The sequence below is a fragment of the Tupaia chinensis genome, unplaced genomic scaffold, assembly GCF_000334495.1.
Source record: "Tupaia chinensis unplaced genomic scaffold, TupChi_1.0 Scaffold000078_1, whole genome shotgun sequence".
NCBI lineage: Eukaryota > Metazoa > Chordata > Mammalia > Scandentia > Tupaiidae > Tupaia > Tupaia belangeri.
The window spans coordinates 7209004-7224324 of NW_006159539.1; positions in this window are offsets into that span (position 1 = coordinate 7209004).

Consider the following 15321-nt stretch of genomic DNA (forward strand, 5'->3'; position numbering starts at 1 on the left):
TAAAAGCCAGGTAAATTCATAGGTGAGTCCTAGAGACATTGGTCCGTTTATGTCATTGGGCTCAGGCCACCTTCCAATAGGTATCAGTAAGGGTAGTCTGTGGACATGGTGGCTGTGTCCAATAGGATGGCAGCAGAGGACCACAGGAAAACACCTCAGTGGACAAGAACCACTAAATATAGCAGAGAGAAAACATGGTTCATGATGAGCTATATAAAGATCAAAGTTGAGGGTTTTTCTAACAGAATACCAACGCTTTCTGGGGCCAGCAGGTAGCATGGTGCTTAAGGCTTTGGATTTCCTCATGGTAGACCACAGTTCAAGTTCAGAACCTGGAGGCTTGCTTTCTCACTTTCTCTCTTTTTCTCTCATCTCCCTCTGGTGAGCACACATTTAAAAAATAATAGTCATAATATATAAAATTTTAAAAGTTAAAAAGAAAAAAACTCAATGCTTTCTGATAGAAGTGCTCTCAAATCTGTGGGCAGCATAGGTGTAGGGGCAGCTACCAATTCATTCTCATGGATAAAGGGACACCTGGTTTGGGATTCTCAGTTATAGTTCTGCAATCTGCAAACACTGGACATGTGATACTGACCATTGAAATGTCACTAGCTGACACTTCTGTTTCCATAGTGCTCTGATGATCGGTAACTAGGGAGTGGAGGGGAAAGGAGTTGATTTTGACAGTAGAATGTATAAACAGACATGTTGGTGTTAAATCATTCTAAATAGTCTTCAAAGACGTGAAAGTCGTGAATTAAATAAGCACTTCTGCAAAGGAAACTTATTGTCATTTTGCTGCCTTGATTCAAACATTTATAAGCTTGCCCGTGGTAATTTTCCTACTCAGTGACATGATGGCAGCCATTCCTGAAGCCTTTGCCCATCTTATCCAACTGGTGAACCTCTCTTCAGCCTTCAAACTCCAACTCATTCAATACCTCTCAGGAAAGTTTTTTAAATGTTCAAATTTTCCCAAGTAACATGACATACACTGTTTTTAAAATTAGGGAACCAGCAGTTAGCGTAATGGCTATGTCGCTGGACTCCCACGTAGTCGACCGTGGTTTGTGTCCCGGACCCGGTGGCTTAAAACTCACGCCGGGTGCGTGTGCGTGCGTGCCCAAGATCCCGAGAGGAGAATGGAGGAGAAGGGATTGTGGCATGACCATCCCCCCTGGGGGGTGATTTCTCGCTTTCTGTCTCTATGTCTCTCTCTGTCTGGCGAGCGCACGCACCCTACAATGAAAATCTCTGAAAAAAAAAATTATATCTGAGAAGAGAAGATGTCGTAATGGTTATGTCACTGAGTCGACTGAGGTTCAAGTCCTGGACCCAGTGACTTAAAACTCATACTGGGTGCATGTGGATCAAGTCCCAGACCTGGTGGCTTACTTTCTCACTTTCCTTCTCTGTGTCTTTCTTTCTCTGGTCAAATTAAAAAGTAATAATAAATAAAAATAAATCTTTAAAAAAGAAAGAAATTTAAGTTTTTATCTCAGAGACCATCTAAAATGAGGAGGGAATTGTGAATATAGGCAGAGAATATAATCATAGCTCTATCAGTTGTTCAGGCATGTATCACTTATCTGCAATGCTTGGAACCAGAGTGTTTTAGATTTCAAGTTTCTGAATATGATCATATACCTAATAAGAGCTCGTGGAGCTAAGATATATTTGACCTTAGCAAAAAGACTGAATAAAGATTGATGAGACCTAAGTCAAAGCATGAAATTCATTTATGTTTCCTATATATCTTATACACACAGCCTTAAGGTGTTTTTTATATAGTGGTTTTGTTTTGCAGTGCTTTGACTGTAACCTATCACATGGGTGTAGGGTGGAATTTTCTACTGTGGAGTCATCTCAGCATCTGTAAATTTTCAGATTTGAGCCCAGTCATGGTGGCCCAGTGGTAGCACAATGTTCTGCAATGCTGGAAGCTAAGTGGGAGATTGAATTTCAGTTCCAGGGGTTGACCTGTGCATGTGTGTGTGTGTACACATGCCTGTGATCCTGGTTGTCTGAAGGGTTAGGGACAGTATCGTGACTTGAGATCCCGTTAAGGGTACATCTCTCTCTCTCTCATGTTTCAATTTCATGAAATAAATAACCCTTTATTTTACTTAACAGTTTAGATTTGGGGGACCAGCAGATGTAATTGCTGAACTCACATGGCTGACTGTGGTTCGAGTCCCAGACCTGGAGGCTTGAAACTCACCCTGGGTGTGTGTGCATGTGTGCCCAAGATCCTGAGAGGAGAATGGAGGAGAAGGGATTGCAGCATGGCCATCCCTCTCCCCCCCCAGGGGGGTGGTGATTTCTTACTTTCTGTCTCTCTGTCTCTGTCTCTCTGGTAAATGCATATGCCCTATAGCAAAAATCTCTCTTTAAAAAGTTTCAGATTTTTAGTTTTTGGGATTTGGGATTTTCAGATTAGAAATACCCAACCTGTAGTAGGTTGAATTACAGGCTTCAGTTGGTCACCTCTCTCTGCATCCATTCCTTTGGTGGCCTCGTGGTGGGCAGGTTGTATTTTCCTGAGCCTTGAGTCTAGGTTTGGCCCTAAAATTTACTTTGGGCAGTAAAATATGACTAAAAGTGCTAATGAATGATATTGTGAGCTAGGGAATAAAACCCCAAATACGTTTGTGTCTTTCCACAATGTCAAACTATATAGCATAGTATAAAATTAGCATAGCAAAACAGACAGGTCAAGGGATGAGAATAATTCACACTATCTGCTTACCCTGAGCAATCTCTGGAGGCAAAGAGTCAGTCATGGGTCCCCAGATGTCTTGGGCATCTGCCAGGGCTATGTGGACAGGTGGTCCACACCCTTCCGAGAGGTCTCAGGGTGTGAAGATGGCACTGAGATGGGCAGAAGCAGCACATCTCAGGCAGAGATGTTCTCAGGCACCGAGGTCTACAGGTCACTCACCGGCTAGGAGTGATGTGCTGTGGTCATGGTGCCAGAAGCAAATGGCAAAGTGGCTAGAAATCAACCCCCAGTGGGGGATGGCCACACCGCAAACCCTTCTCCTCCATTCTCCTCTCAGGATCTTGGGCACGCACACACACGCACCCAGTGCGAGTTTAAGCCACCAGGTCCAGGACTCAAAGGGCGGTCGTCTACATGAGAGTCCAACGACATCACCATTTTGCTAACTGCTGGTCCCAGGGAAGCCTCTTCTTATGCCTCACAATGGATGAAGTCTCTCAAATCCAGCACTGGTGTCTAAAATGAGCACACAGAGTCTGTCCATCTCTGCCCCACTGCAGATACATGAACAATGACAATTTGGGGTTAGTTTAAGCTCTGTGGTTTGGAGTTGTTTGTTACACAGTAGCATTAATTAATACAGTTCAAAGAAGACAGAGGAGAGTGTTGGTTGGAGGCCTTGCTCTGAGCAGCCAGATTAGTCTTGGCATTTCTAAGAGTATCAGTGATAGACATTCAGTTTTCTACTTACCAGTAGTTCTTTGTTTGTTTGTTTGTTTTGAGTTTTATTATAGAGCATGTAAGCTCACTGGAGAGACATAGAGACAGAAAGCAAGACATCAGCCCCCAGGGGAGATGGCCATGTCACAGTCTCTCCTCCTCCTTTCTCCTCTCAGGATCTTGGGCATACACGCACATGTGCCTGGTGTGAGTTGTAAGCCTCCAGCTGCAGGACTCTAACAGCAACTATGTGGGAGTCCGGTGACATAAACATTATGCCATCTGCTGGTCCCACCAGTAGTTCTTATGTCTAAGCCTTTGCAATTGTTTGTGTACAGTAAGCCACATGAAGTAAGAAGTGTGGCTTTTGGAGGAAGGAAAACATGTCTGATATAACCATCTCTAGCCAGGTATGGCATAAAAGAAAGAGCAATAAATCATTAGCTAGAGTCTGCAAAGTAGATGAAGCTAAAGCTAAGGTAGGTTAAATATCAGGAGATTCAAAGTTGGTAGGACTTGGAGTGTTTCTAAAGCAATTTTATTTTCTAGTGTGATTCGGCAGATAAACAGCTAAGATACTGGTATCCACATAACCGCTACATAAACAGCTTCTCCCAGTAGCTCCTCATCACCTCCAGGATAAATGTCAAGTGCCTCAGCAGGTGGTTTAAGGTGCTCTTCTCAACCTGTCTCCTCTAACCTTCAGAGCCCTCTCTCCAGCCCCTCCCTCTTACCCTTCTGTTTCACACCTGGGAGTTTGATACCGAAGAGTTTCTTGAAATGTTCCCTCTGCTCTTCCCAGCAAACTCCTCCTTCTCCTTCAGAAGATGCTACAATGTCCCATTTGCTCTGCAGGTTTCCCACTCTTCCACTCCCCTACCCTGCTCATAGGCAGAATCACTACTCCTCTGAGCACTCGTTGGTTGTGTTGCTGCCCCTATGAAATTAAGAACCCTTGGTGGGGCCAGCAGATGGCATAATGGCTATGTCACTGGACTCCCACATAGTTGATCGTGGTTCAAGTTCTTGACCTGGTGGCTTAAACCTCATGCTGGAGGAGAATGGATGAGAAGGGATTGTGGTATGGCCATCCGCCCACCCTGGGGGTTGATACCACACGCCGTCTCTCAGTCTCTATAGCAGTATCTCTTTGTATGTGCCCTATCCAAAAATCTCTCAAAAAAAAATGGTGGTCAATGTGGAATAAGAGAAGAGGCTGAAATTTAAAATACACCTAAACATCACTAATATGCATAAGATGACTAAATTCCTGTCTAATGAAAAATAGGTAAACAGAAACCTGTTTAAAATGGGCCACTTCAATATATGCTGACAGTAAATGTGCTTATGAAGGCTTCCACTTGGTTTTAGAGCCTTCTTTCTCAAGCATCTCTGTTATTAATTTTCCAGAATCCTGTCTCACTTTCCAAACACCATTCCCTAAGCTCTCAACCCTTGAAAAAGCTGAAGTAATGTCTTTCCCTTCCCAAATTGACTTCAGAGGATTCAAAGCAGTGCTTTGGCAAGGAAGCATGAGGCTGCCTTTTCTTTTAGATTCAGATTTGGATTTTGCAGAAAGAAAGTTCTGCCTGTTCTTGGGCTTCATACTGTTTCTGAAGGAGCCAGCTATCATATCCAGAGCTACCAAATCTCTGAGCTCTTTGCAAGGCATACAGTCACTTGGTGTTCTAATAGGCATTGCCAATAGGGGGCGGTAAAGAAAGTCTGTCATGCTGTAGGAGAGGGCAGGAACTTGCTCTTTTCTGTCCCCTCCCGTTCATTTCAAGATCTGGGAAGCAGAGGGGCCTTCCTTTGGTTGAGCTGAATCAAATTTTTTCACTATGTATAAAAAGCAACTGGTTGCTCATCCTCATAGACCCCAGAGGCAGCCAAACAATATCCCTTCTGAAAGTCTGAGTTTCAATTCCATAAGACTCCTCTTCTGTGTTTCTAAATTTGAAAAAATTTCGACTTTTTCCCTTTGTTCCTCCAACAAGATTCCTCCAGGAGAATAGATGGCAACTTCTGTAGTTGTGACACCTTGAAAACAGAACTGTCTTTAAAAAAATAATTTAACTAACAACTTTGTATCTACATAATAATATTGAATATTAAATTCTCTCTGTATAAATAACTGGTTCATTTATGTCTCCTGATTGCACCCCAAATGACACATGCTAGAGTGAAAACATTTCAACTGCCTTTTCCCTCCCTGGTGGGAATCATATAATGCCATTGTTCTTGTTAGGATGTCCTGATTGGCAGGACTGATGCTTACTCACAGACTCCTCTATCAGGCCTTGCATTCTTCTTGTGGTATTCTCATATTCTTTACCTAGTGTCTTAGTCAAGCATTCTGCCAGAACAAAATACCATAGGCTGGGTGGCATAAATAGTAGATACTCATATCTTACAGTTCTGGATGCTAGGAAGTCCCAAATCAAGGTTGCAGAGGGTTTAGTTTCTGGTGAGGGCTCTCTTCCTGGCGTGCAGACAGACTCCTCCTTGCAGCGTGGCCATCCCCCCTGGGGGGGGGGGTTGATTTCTCACTTTCTGTCTCTCTTTCTCTTTCTGTCTGTCTGGCGAACACACGCGCCCTATAGGAAAAACCTCTCAAAAAAGAAAGAAAGAAAGAGAGAGAGAGAGAGAGAGAAAGAAAAAAAGAAAGAAAGAAAGAAAGAAGGAAAGAAAGAAAGAGAGAGAAAATCCAAGCAAACTCTTCCTGGGTCAGTGGGCCAATGAAGAGAGGACCTAACTGTTTAAGAGCAAATGAAGTAAATTTTTGAAAAGAGAGAGAGAGAGAGAACAACCAGTTGATGTTTCTGTGAGTCTCAAATATGATAAATATTAACTACTATGCTTGTAATGTGAAATCTTTCTTACATTCTTGGTGCATGGAGGCCAGCAGGTAGCAAGGTGGTGAAGATGCCAGACTCCCACATGGCTGACCATTGTTCAAGTCCTGAACCTGGTGTTTGGAAATCACATTGGTCACATGTGTGTCCATACCCAAAATCTCAAGAGGAGAATGGAGGAGAGGGGATTGCTGTGTGGCCTTCCCTCCTCGGAGTTAATTTCTCACTTTCCTCTTCATTATCTCTCTTGGTCTCTCTCTGATGAGCACACGTGCCCTGTGGCAAAAACTTAGAAGAAGGAGAAGAATAGGAAAGAAGGGGAAGGAAGAGGAGGGAAGAGGAAGGGGAAGAGAAAGAGGAAGAGGCAGAAGAAGCAAATGACTTGAAGCTGGCAGGTGGCATGGTGATTAAGGTGCTGGACTCCCACATGGCTAACCATGGTTTGAGTTCTAGACCTGGCAGTTTGCTTTCTCACTTTCCCTTTCTATTTTTGTCTCTCTCTGATAAATTTTAAAAACAATAATAATTAATAAAACTTTTAAAAATTCTTTTAAAAAAAAAGCAGCTTCATCAAAATCACTAGGTGAGAAAACTTCAACCGAACTTACCAGTTGAATAATAATATGTCAAGTTGTAACCTTGAATTCATCCCTCCAAAAATTAGCTGCTTATGTAGCACATCAGATCAGTTAACCAGTTAGCATTTTTTCTTTTTCCTTCTTCTCTTTTTGAGAAATTTTTGCTATAGGGTGTGTGCACTCTCCAGAGAGACAGAAAGTGAGAAATCACCCCCCAAGAGGGATGACCATGCCACAATCCTTTCTCCATTCTCCTCTTGGGATTTGGGGCACGTAAGTTCACATGCCCAGCATGAATTTTATGCTGCTGGGTCCAGAACTCAAACTGCGGTCTACTGTGTGGGAGTCCAGTGATGTGACTTTATACCATTTGCTGGTTCCAACCAGTTAGCATTTTTAAATGCTTGCCATGAATTAGGCACTGAACTAAGTGCCAACTACTAAAAGAGGGAGGTACTCTTTTAAACCTGTTTACAGATGATTATAAAGAGGCACTGGATCTAGTGAGTAACAGACAGGAACCAAATCTATGTGGTTTGAGTTTATAGTCTCTTCACTTAATCACGGTGCAATACTGACTTTTTAAGCCTAAGTCACTTAACCATCATTGCTAAGAATTTCCTAGAATCTTAAAGCTGTAACAAAGAGTCTTGAGAATCTACCTGCCTCCCACCCTCTTTTCCTACCCTACTCTCCACACATGTTCTGTTTTTTTCTTTACGTTTTTGCCATAGGGCACGTGTGCTCACTTGAGAGACAGAGAGACAGTGAGGGGGAAAGTGAGGCCATCCCCCAGGAGGATGGCCATTCTACAATCCCTTCTCCATTCTCCTTTCAGAATTTTGGGCATGCACACACACCCTCCTGGTATGATTTTCAAGCTGTCACATCCAGGACTAGAACCATGGTCGGCCATGTGGGAGTTCAGCGCCATCATCACTACACCACCTGCTGGCCCTTCCGCACATGTTCTTACTGTGGATTTCAAAACCAACCTATGCAATTTTGAAAATTGAATATTCGATTTAGAAAACAGGTTGCCGTCTACTGATTCTCTCTTTTAATAACTTCAAACACATGGCCTCACACATGAAAGAACCTATTCTAGATTCTTAGATTTTTTTTTCCAAAATAATACTAAAAGCTGTTAAATAAAATTTTCAGAGGTCACTGTTTTCGACTAAGCTTCTGCTTTAGGCCCAGTACAGCAGCCTAAAATGAAGTCGTTTGTGCTAAGATGTCACATTTTCCAACTAAAACTAAGGAAGCTCATAGATTCCTGAAAATGAGAGATTCCAGTCTACCTCAGCCAGTGCTATAAGAAAGGGAAACTTACCCACATCTAGTGTCTTTCTTAGGAATGTGTACCTGAAAGAGCCCTAGATGCTGTCTAAACTCATTGGACTTTTAGTTTTTGAACAGTTCTTGTTGCACAAATGCCTTCCTCCTTTACTTTTCAGACTCACTTTCTTCATACTTCGCTTGTGACTAAGCAGAGACTCTAGGTGACCATGAGGTTATCCTGCTGCCCTTAGAGAATTTAGCCAGTCACTGCTGTGTAAGATTCTTGCTACTCTGTATCCATTCTCTCCTTCCTTCCTTCCTTCCTTCCTTCCTTCCTTCCTTCCTTCCTCCCTCCCTCCCGCCCTTCCTTCCTTCCTCCACTCCCTCCCTCCCTCCCTTCCTTCCTTACTTTCTTCCTTCCTTCCTAGAGATTTCTGCTATAGGGCATACACTTTCACTGGACATAAGCAGAGTTACAGAAAATGATAAATCACTCTCCAGCAGGGATGGCCATGCTGCAGTCCCTTCTCCTCCATTCTCCTCTCAGGATTTTGGGTACACATGCACACATGCCCAGCATGAGTTTCAAGCTGCCAGGTCTGAGACTCAAACCAGAGTTGGCCATGTGGATGTCTAGTACTTTAACGACTACACCGCCTGCTGGCCACACTTCCTTATCTTTCACAACTTTTGCCTTTACAATTATCCTGAAATCTGTAAGCTGTTGGTATTGAGTATTCCAAGACAACTGGAATTTTGTGGTGTCTGGAAGATCATCATAACCCTGACCCAAATGAAATTTTTTGTTTTACTTCCTTTGCCTTGGTTTTCTGTTTTTAGGTTGACAGAGCTACTGCCCGTGGGATGCCCAGATGTGTGTAATTCTCAATCTATGGTGATCAGTGCCACTATTTATCACAGAACCCTCCCACCTTTTGTCCTTAAACTACAGAGATGTAGATTTCGTTATCATCATGCTTTCCATGGCAGAAACTGAAGCTCCATAAAGATCCAGCACTCTAAACGTGTCTCACAGCCAGTAAGTGAGCTGAGGTTCAAACTCCAGGCAACACCAGGCTCTGATGCACGAGATCTGAACTGCATCTCTCTGCATCTCATGGTAATGATGGAGTGAGTCCCCAGGCACACATTACTTGAATTACACTTAACTACTGCAGAGCCTTATTACACATTTTCATCTTTGCAGTGCTTTCTAATTAAAAAGGAAGGGAGTGGTGATCTTTCTGCACTCTAACTTCTGTTTCCTCTAAGTGGAAAGCAGAGGGCCCGCAACAAGAGCCTTTGCATAATAGAGTTTATAGTATGGCCATGGGCTGTTTAAGTGCAGAGTTCTCTGCAGTCTCTTTTTACTGGAGAGAGTTAATTTTAACATCACAGCCACTAATCACTTACTCGCGCTTGGCCTTGATTACAAAGAATATGTGAACACATTTAGTCACCTAAAAGCCTAAAAGTGTGCCCCTACGGCAACAAGCTATAATTAATGAGGGTAATAATAAAAGTATTAATACTGTTTAACACCAGTTGAGTTCTTACTAAGGGTCAGGTACTCTGCTAAGTGGTTTTTTGTTTGTTTGTTTTTAATTCTCACAAGAACTTTAATTTGAAACAGATACTATTCATTTTCTTTCTACCTCTACCATGAAAAGTCTGACGTGAAAATTCAGATGAGAGTGAAAAAACTGAGACTTGAGCCCAGGTATCTGAAACCCCAGGACCCACTTACCAAGTCTTGATGCTCTGTTAACTTAGAGTCATAAACTGAAGTCACAGGGCATTTGACTGTAACTAAGGAGACCTTTTTAAAAGCCTTGCATTTGGGGAAATGGCAGCTATGCCCAAACCATGAGGCATTCATCTTTCTAGCTGTTGCTCTCTGACTGAGATAGTTAAAGCGACTGTCGGTGGCCTTGAGCTACCAGGTAGCTGTGTGGCCCAAGTTATCAACTCTTCTAGATAAGGTAGGTCTGGTCCTTCACTGTTTTAGTTTGTTGTATTGCTAATACCAGAGTTACTTGAGTTGGGGTAATTTATAAAGAAGAGTTTTTTATTTAGCTTGTGGTTGTGGAGGTCTAAGTTCAAGGAGTTACATCTGGAAGGTCCAAGTTCTGGCTTGTAGGTAACATGGCGGAAGACTTCACAGGTCAAGAACCCATGTGCCTTTGTCTCCTGACAAACCCACATGTACCCAATCTTGGGGACCTTATCCTTATCCTCATCTCTTCCCAAAGGCCCCACTTCTCAATACCAGGGTCAGATTTTTCACACTGTCTTAATCCCATCACAGCCAAATCTCAACACATGAATATTGGGAGAACTTATGGGGAACCATAGCAAGATTCTTCATGATCAATGCTTAGGGTGGTGGGAGATAGGAACTGGACAAAGAGAGTGAAATCTGAAGACTCAGGATGTACACTGATTTTCTTTGCATCATCAGGTCCCTGGATCTCTTTTCTGCCTCTCTTTCTGGACTTTCCTTCAAGACTTCACAAGTTATCCTTTCATTCAGGACTTCACAAGCTATCTTCTCCCTAGAAAATTCCTTCACGCTCCTCAGGACCAGCAGGTGGCATAATGGTTACATGGTTGGACTCACACATAGTTGACTGTGGTTCAAGTCCCAGACCCAGCAGCTTAAAACTCATGCCAGTTGTGTGTGCATGTGTGCCCAAAATCCCAAGAAGAGAATGGAGGAGAAGAGATTGTGGTGTGGTCATGTCCCCAGGGGGTGATTTCTCATTTTCTATCTTTCTTTTTCTCTCTGGCGAGTACATGGACCCTATAGCAAAAAACTCTCTAAAAAAAAAACAAAACAAACAAAAAAAAACCTTCTTATCTCCTGAGTCCCTCTTAGTCTCAGCTTTAGAGTCCTTTTTTTTAATGGAAATTTTCCTGACAAAAGTACCTGTGTTTTTCTGTACCAAGAAATCCTCTTCCTTCCCCCCCTCCCCCCCGGAGAGGATTTTGCTATAGGGTGCGTGTGCTCACTAGAAAGACAGAGAGAAACAGAGAGATAGAAAGTGAGAAATCACCCCCCCAGGGGGGATGGCCACACCTTAATCCCTTCTCCTCCATTCTCCTCTCAGGATTTTGGGCACACACTCACAAACGCATGCTCGTAAGGCCTGAGTTTAAGCCACCAGGTCCAGGACTTGAACCGCGGTCAACTACATGGGAGTTCAGCGACATAGCCATTACACTAACTGCTGGCCCCAAGAAATCCTCTTCTTGACAGTGTATATCACAATCATGAATATTTATTTGTGTCACTTGATTAAATATCTGTCATCATAGCTTGATTGTAAATTCTATGTGTTAGTCTATCTATTGTCTAGTACAGGACCTGGTGGTTAGGAACATAACCTGGTAGTTTGGAAATAACCATTGCATTAGTTTCCTAGGGCTTCTCTAACAGAGAACCAAAAACTGGGTAACTTAAAATAACAGAAATGTATTGTTTCATGTTCTAGGAGTTAGAAGTAGGAAATCAAGGTTTTGGCAGGACCTTGCTCTCTTTGATGGCCCAAGGGGGAGAAACCATTCTTGTCTCTTCTGGCTTTTTCTGACAATCCTTGGCATTCCTTGAGTTGGAGATACGTCGCTCCAGTCACACAGCCATCTTCTTCCTGTGTGTCTCCACATCATCTTCCCACATCTTTATCTGTGTCCAAATTTCCCCTATGACACCAGGCCCATCCTGACCATCTCATTTTAAATTGATTACCTCTGTAAAGAACCTACCTCCACGTAAGTTCACATTCACTATACTGGGAGTTAGGACTTAAAATGTCTTTTTTTCAGAGGGGAGGGTAGAGAACACAATATAGCTCACTAGAGTGATTACATACATAAATAAACTTTGTTAGACAACTCTCTTAACCTTTCTGTTCTATGATGCTCCTCACTTAAAACATATGTATTTCAATTCCACACACTGTTTTTGAGATGAAAGAAGTTAATAGCAATAGAATTTATTAGATTATTGGGAAAGTCATGACATATTTTTCTGTTTTTCTATGCAAAAATCATCTTCCCACATCTTTATCTGTGTCCAAATTTCCCCTATGACACCAGGCCCATCCTGACCATCTCATTTTAAATTGATTACCTCTGTAAAGAACCTACCTCCACGTAAGTTCACATTCACTATACTGGGAGTTAGGACTTAAAATGTCTTTTTTTCAGAGGGGAGGGTAGAGAACACAATATAGCTCACTAGAGTGATTACATACATAAATAAACTTTGTTAGACAACTCTCTTAACCTTTCTGTTCTATGATGCTCCTCACTTAAAACATATGTATTTCAATTCCACACACTGTTTTTGAGATGAAAGAAGTTAATAGCAATAGAATTTATTAGATTATTGGGAAAGTCATGACATATTTTTCTGTTTTTCTATGCAAAAATGCATTATGACTTTCCCAATGACCCAATAGTATTCCTTGTCTACCAGTAAATTTGAATTGACTGTCCAACAAGTCTAGGGATAGCTTAAGTATAATTAGATCAAATTTTAGGTGAAATCAGAGTAAGATCCAAATATTGGGGGTGGGATGGGATGGATGGTGATGCAAAAATGCAATGCCCTGTGAGACTGACTCACATGAATAGGTTCTAGGTTCATGTCCAGATACCTCTCTGAGCACACACCCAGAACTCAGACCTTGGTTCATGCAGCCATGACGCAACTCATGACTCAGTTTTTTACTTGCTAGAAGATTATTTATCCCAGTATAAATATTCACACTGATAAAAACATTTCTTTACGTATCTCCCATTTGGTATACATATTTACATTAAATTGTGAAGTGCTTCCTCAGATCTCACTGGAGGTTTTATATTATGTATGGTATGTGAATTGCATTCTCTTCCTAAAATTTTCTTTTCTTTTTTGGAGAGATTTTCACTGTAGGGTGCATGCGCTCGCCAGACAGACAGAGAGAGACATAGAGACAGAAAGCGAGAAATCACCCCCCAGGGGGGATGGTCACGCCGCAATCCCTTCTCCTCCATTCTCCTCTCGGGATCTTGGGCACGCACGCACACGCGCCCGGCGTGAGTTTTAAGCCACCGGGTCTGCGACATGAACCGCGGTCGACTACGGGGGAGTCCAGCGACATAGCCATTACGCTAACTGCTGGCTCCCTCTCTTCCTAAAATTTTTAGAATCCTGAAATCTGTATAGTCTCAAGGGTCTTAGATAAGAAACTGTCGTCTCATATGTAAAACCCACTTCATGGAACTGGTTGAATGGATGGAATAATCCATTGGGCTATTGGAAAACTCTCGATGCATTCTTGCATAGGAAAACATAAAAAGATTTGTCATGACTTTTCTAACCACCCAAAAAATTCTCAGCAAGTGTGAGCCACAGCAACAGGGCATAAACTCAGCACCAAACTGTAAGTTTCTAAATCCCATTTTACTTTCTTGTTTCATGACCATACATGAGCTACACAACGTTTCTGTTTCCCCATTGTCAAAAGAGGCTAATGCCTATGGTACCTGCCTCACTTGTTATGAGGACTAAATCAGTTAACATACATAAAGCACTTGGTAAGTTACCTGGTATATACTAAAGACTATTTAAAAAGTGCTAGTTATTATTATACTTACTGCATTTTTATGAGCATTTATAAATTCTACTTTTATAAGTAGCATGGCATGACAACAAAACTCAGAAAACAAGGCAGATTGATTTGTATTGGCATTCTAAGAATGTTACAGGAAATGGAAAGGTTACCCAGAATATTAATCCAAGCTGACCTTTTGTGCTTTTAAATCAGATTAAAGCACTTTTCATTAAAATAGTTTTATTTTCATGAAATACTGCTTATGGATTCTTTCCCCTCAAAGTTTGAATAAGATTAAAAAACAAGAAAAAAGTGGTTATCTCACAAATTATTTAGTTAATTAATTAATTAATTAATTTAGGAGAGGTTTTTGCTATAGGGTGCATGTGCTCACCAGACAAAGACAGAGAGACAAAGTGAGGAATCACCCCCTAGGAGGGATGTCCACGCCGTAATCCCTTCTCCTCCATTCTTCTCTCGGGATCTTGGGCACACACACACACACACACACACACACACACACACTCCTGGTGTGAGTTTAAGCCACCAGGTCTGGGACTCAAACCGCGATCGACTACATGGGAGTCCAGCGACATAGCCATTACACCAACTGCTGGTCCCCTCACACATTATTTTAGATGGATAAGTAAGAAGGCATACTCAATAAGGATGCTGTGCCACGTATTATTATGGAAATCAATGGTAGCCTCTTTCTTTTTCTGCTCCTTTTTGTCCCTTGTGGAGTGGCCAATGGAAGTGTGTCACTCAGCTCTCCAAGAGTCCCTTCTCCAGGGGATGTGGTTGGAGGACCTCTGGTTACTCCTCATCTACCACATTTGCTCTAAAACTGTGCTTTCCCCACAACACTGATAGCCAGTGACTAAGTGCAACAGGCTTCCTCATGCCAGCCCATTGGGAATCTTCTACTGGGCAGCTTTATTTTATTTCTTTTTTTTAGGAGATTTTTTTTTCTATAGGGTGCATGTGCTCACCAGAGAGATAGATGGCAAGAAATCACACCCCCACCCCTAGGTGAGATGGCCACACCATAATCCCTTCTCCATTCTCCTCTTGGGTTTTTGAGCATGCGCGTACACGCTCCTCGTGTGAGTTTCAACTCACCGGGTCTAGGACTTGAACTGAGGTAGACCACGTGGGAGTCCAGCACCTTACCAACTATGCCACATGCTGGCCCCATCTGGGGCAGCTCTTACAGAGTCCCCATGGGCCAGGCCTGTCTTAGTTGATCCTCTCTCCTTGTATAGTCATCTGATCTACTGGGTCATTGGAAAAGTCATGACTTATTTTTCTATGCAAAAATGTGTCATGACTTTTTTGACAGCTTAGTACATTGGTGTCTGCAGGCTCTCTATACCCACTGGATTTCCTCCCCTTTATCAGAGATAATCCTCCTAATAAAGATCTTGCACAGTCAGGCCCATCCAATCCCATCTTGGTGCTCGCTTCTTGAAGGACCCTAATTGGTACACCATTTCCTTGACTTCCTTGCCTTAAGGGTTCCGGGTGTTATTTAAGGTCTGCCTCTGAGATGTTCCTGC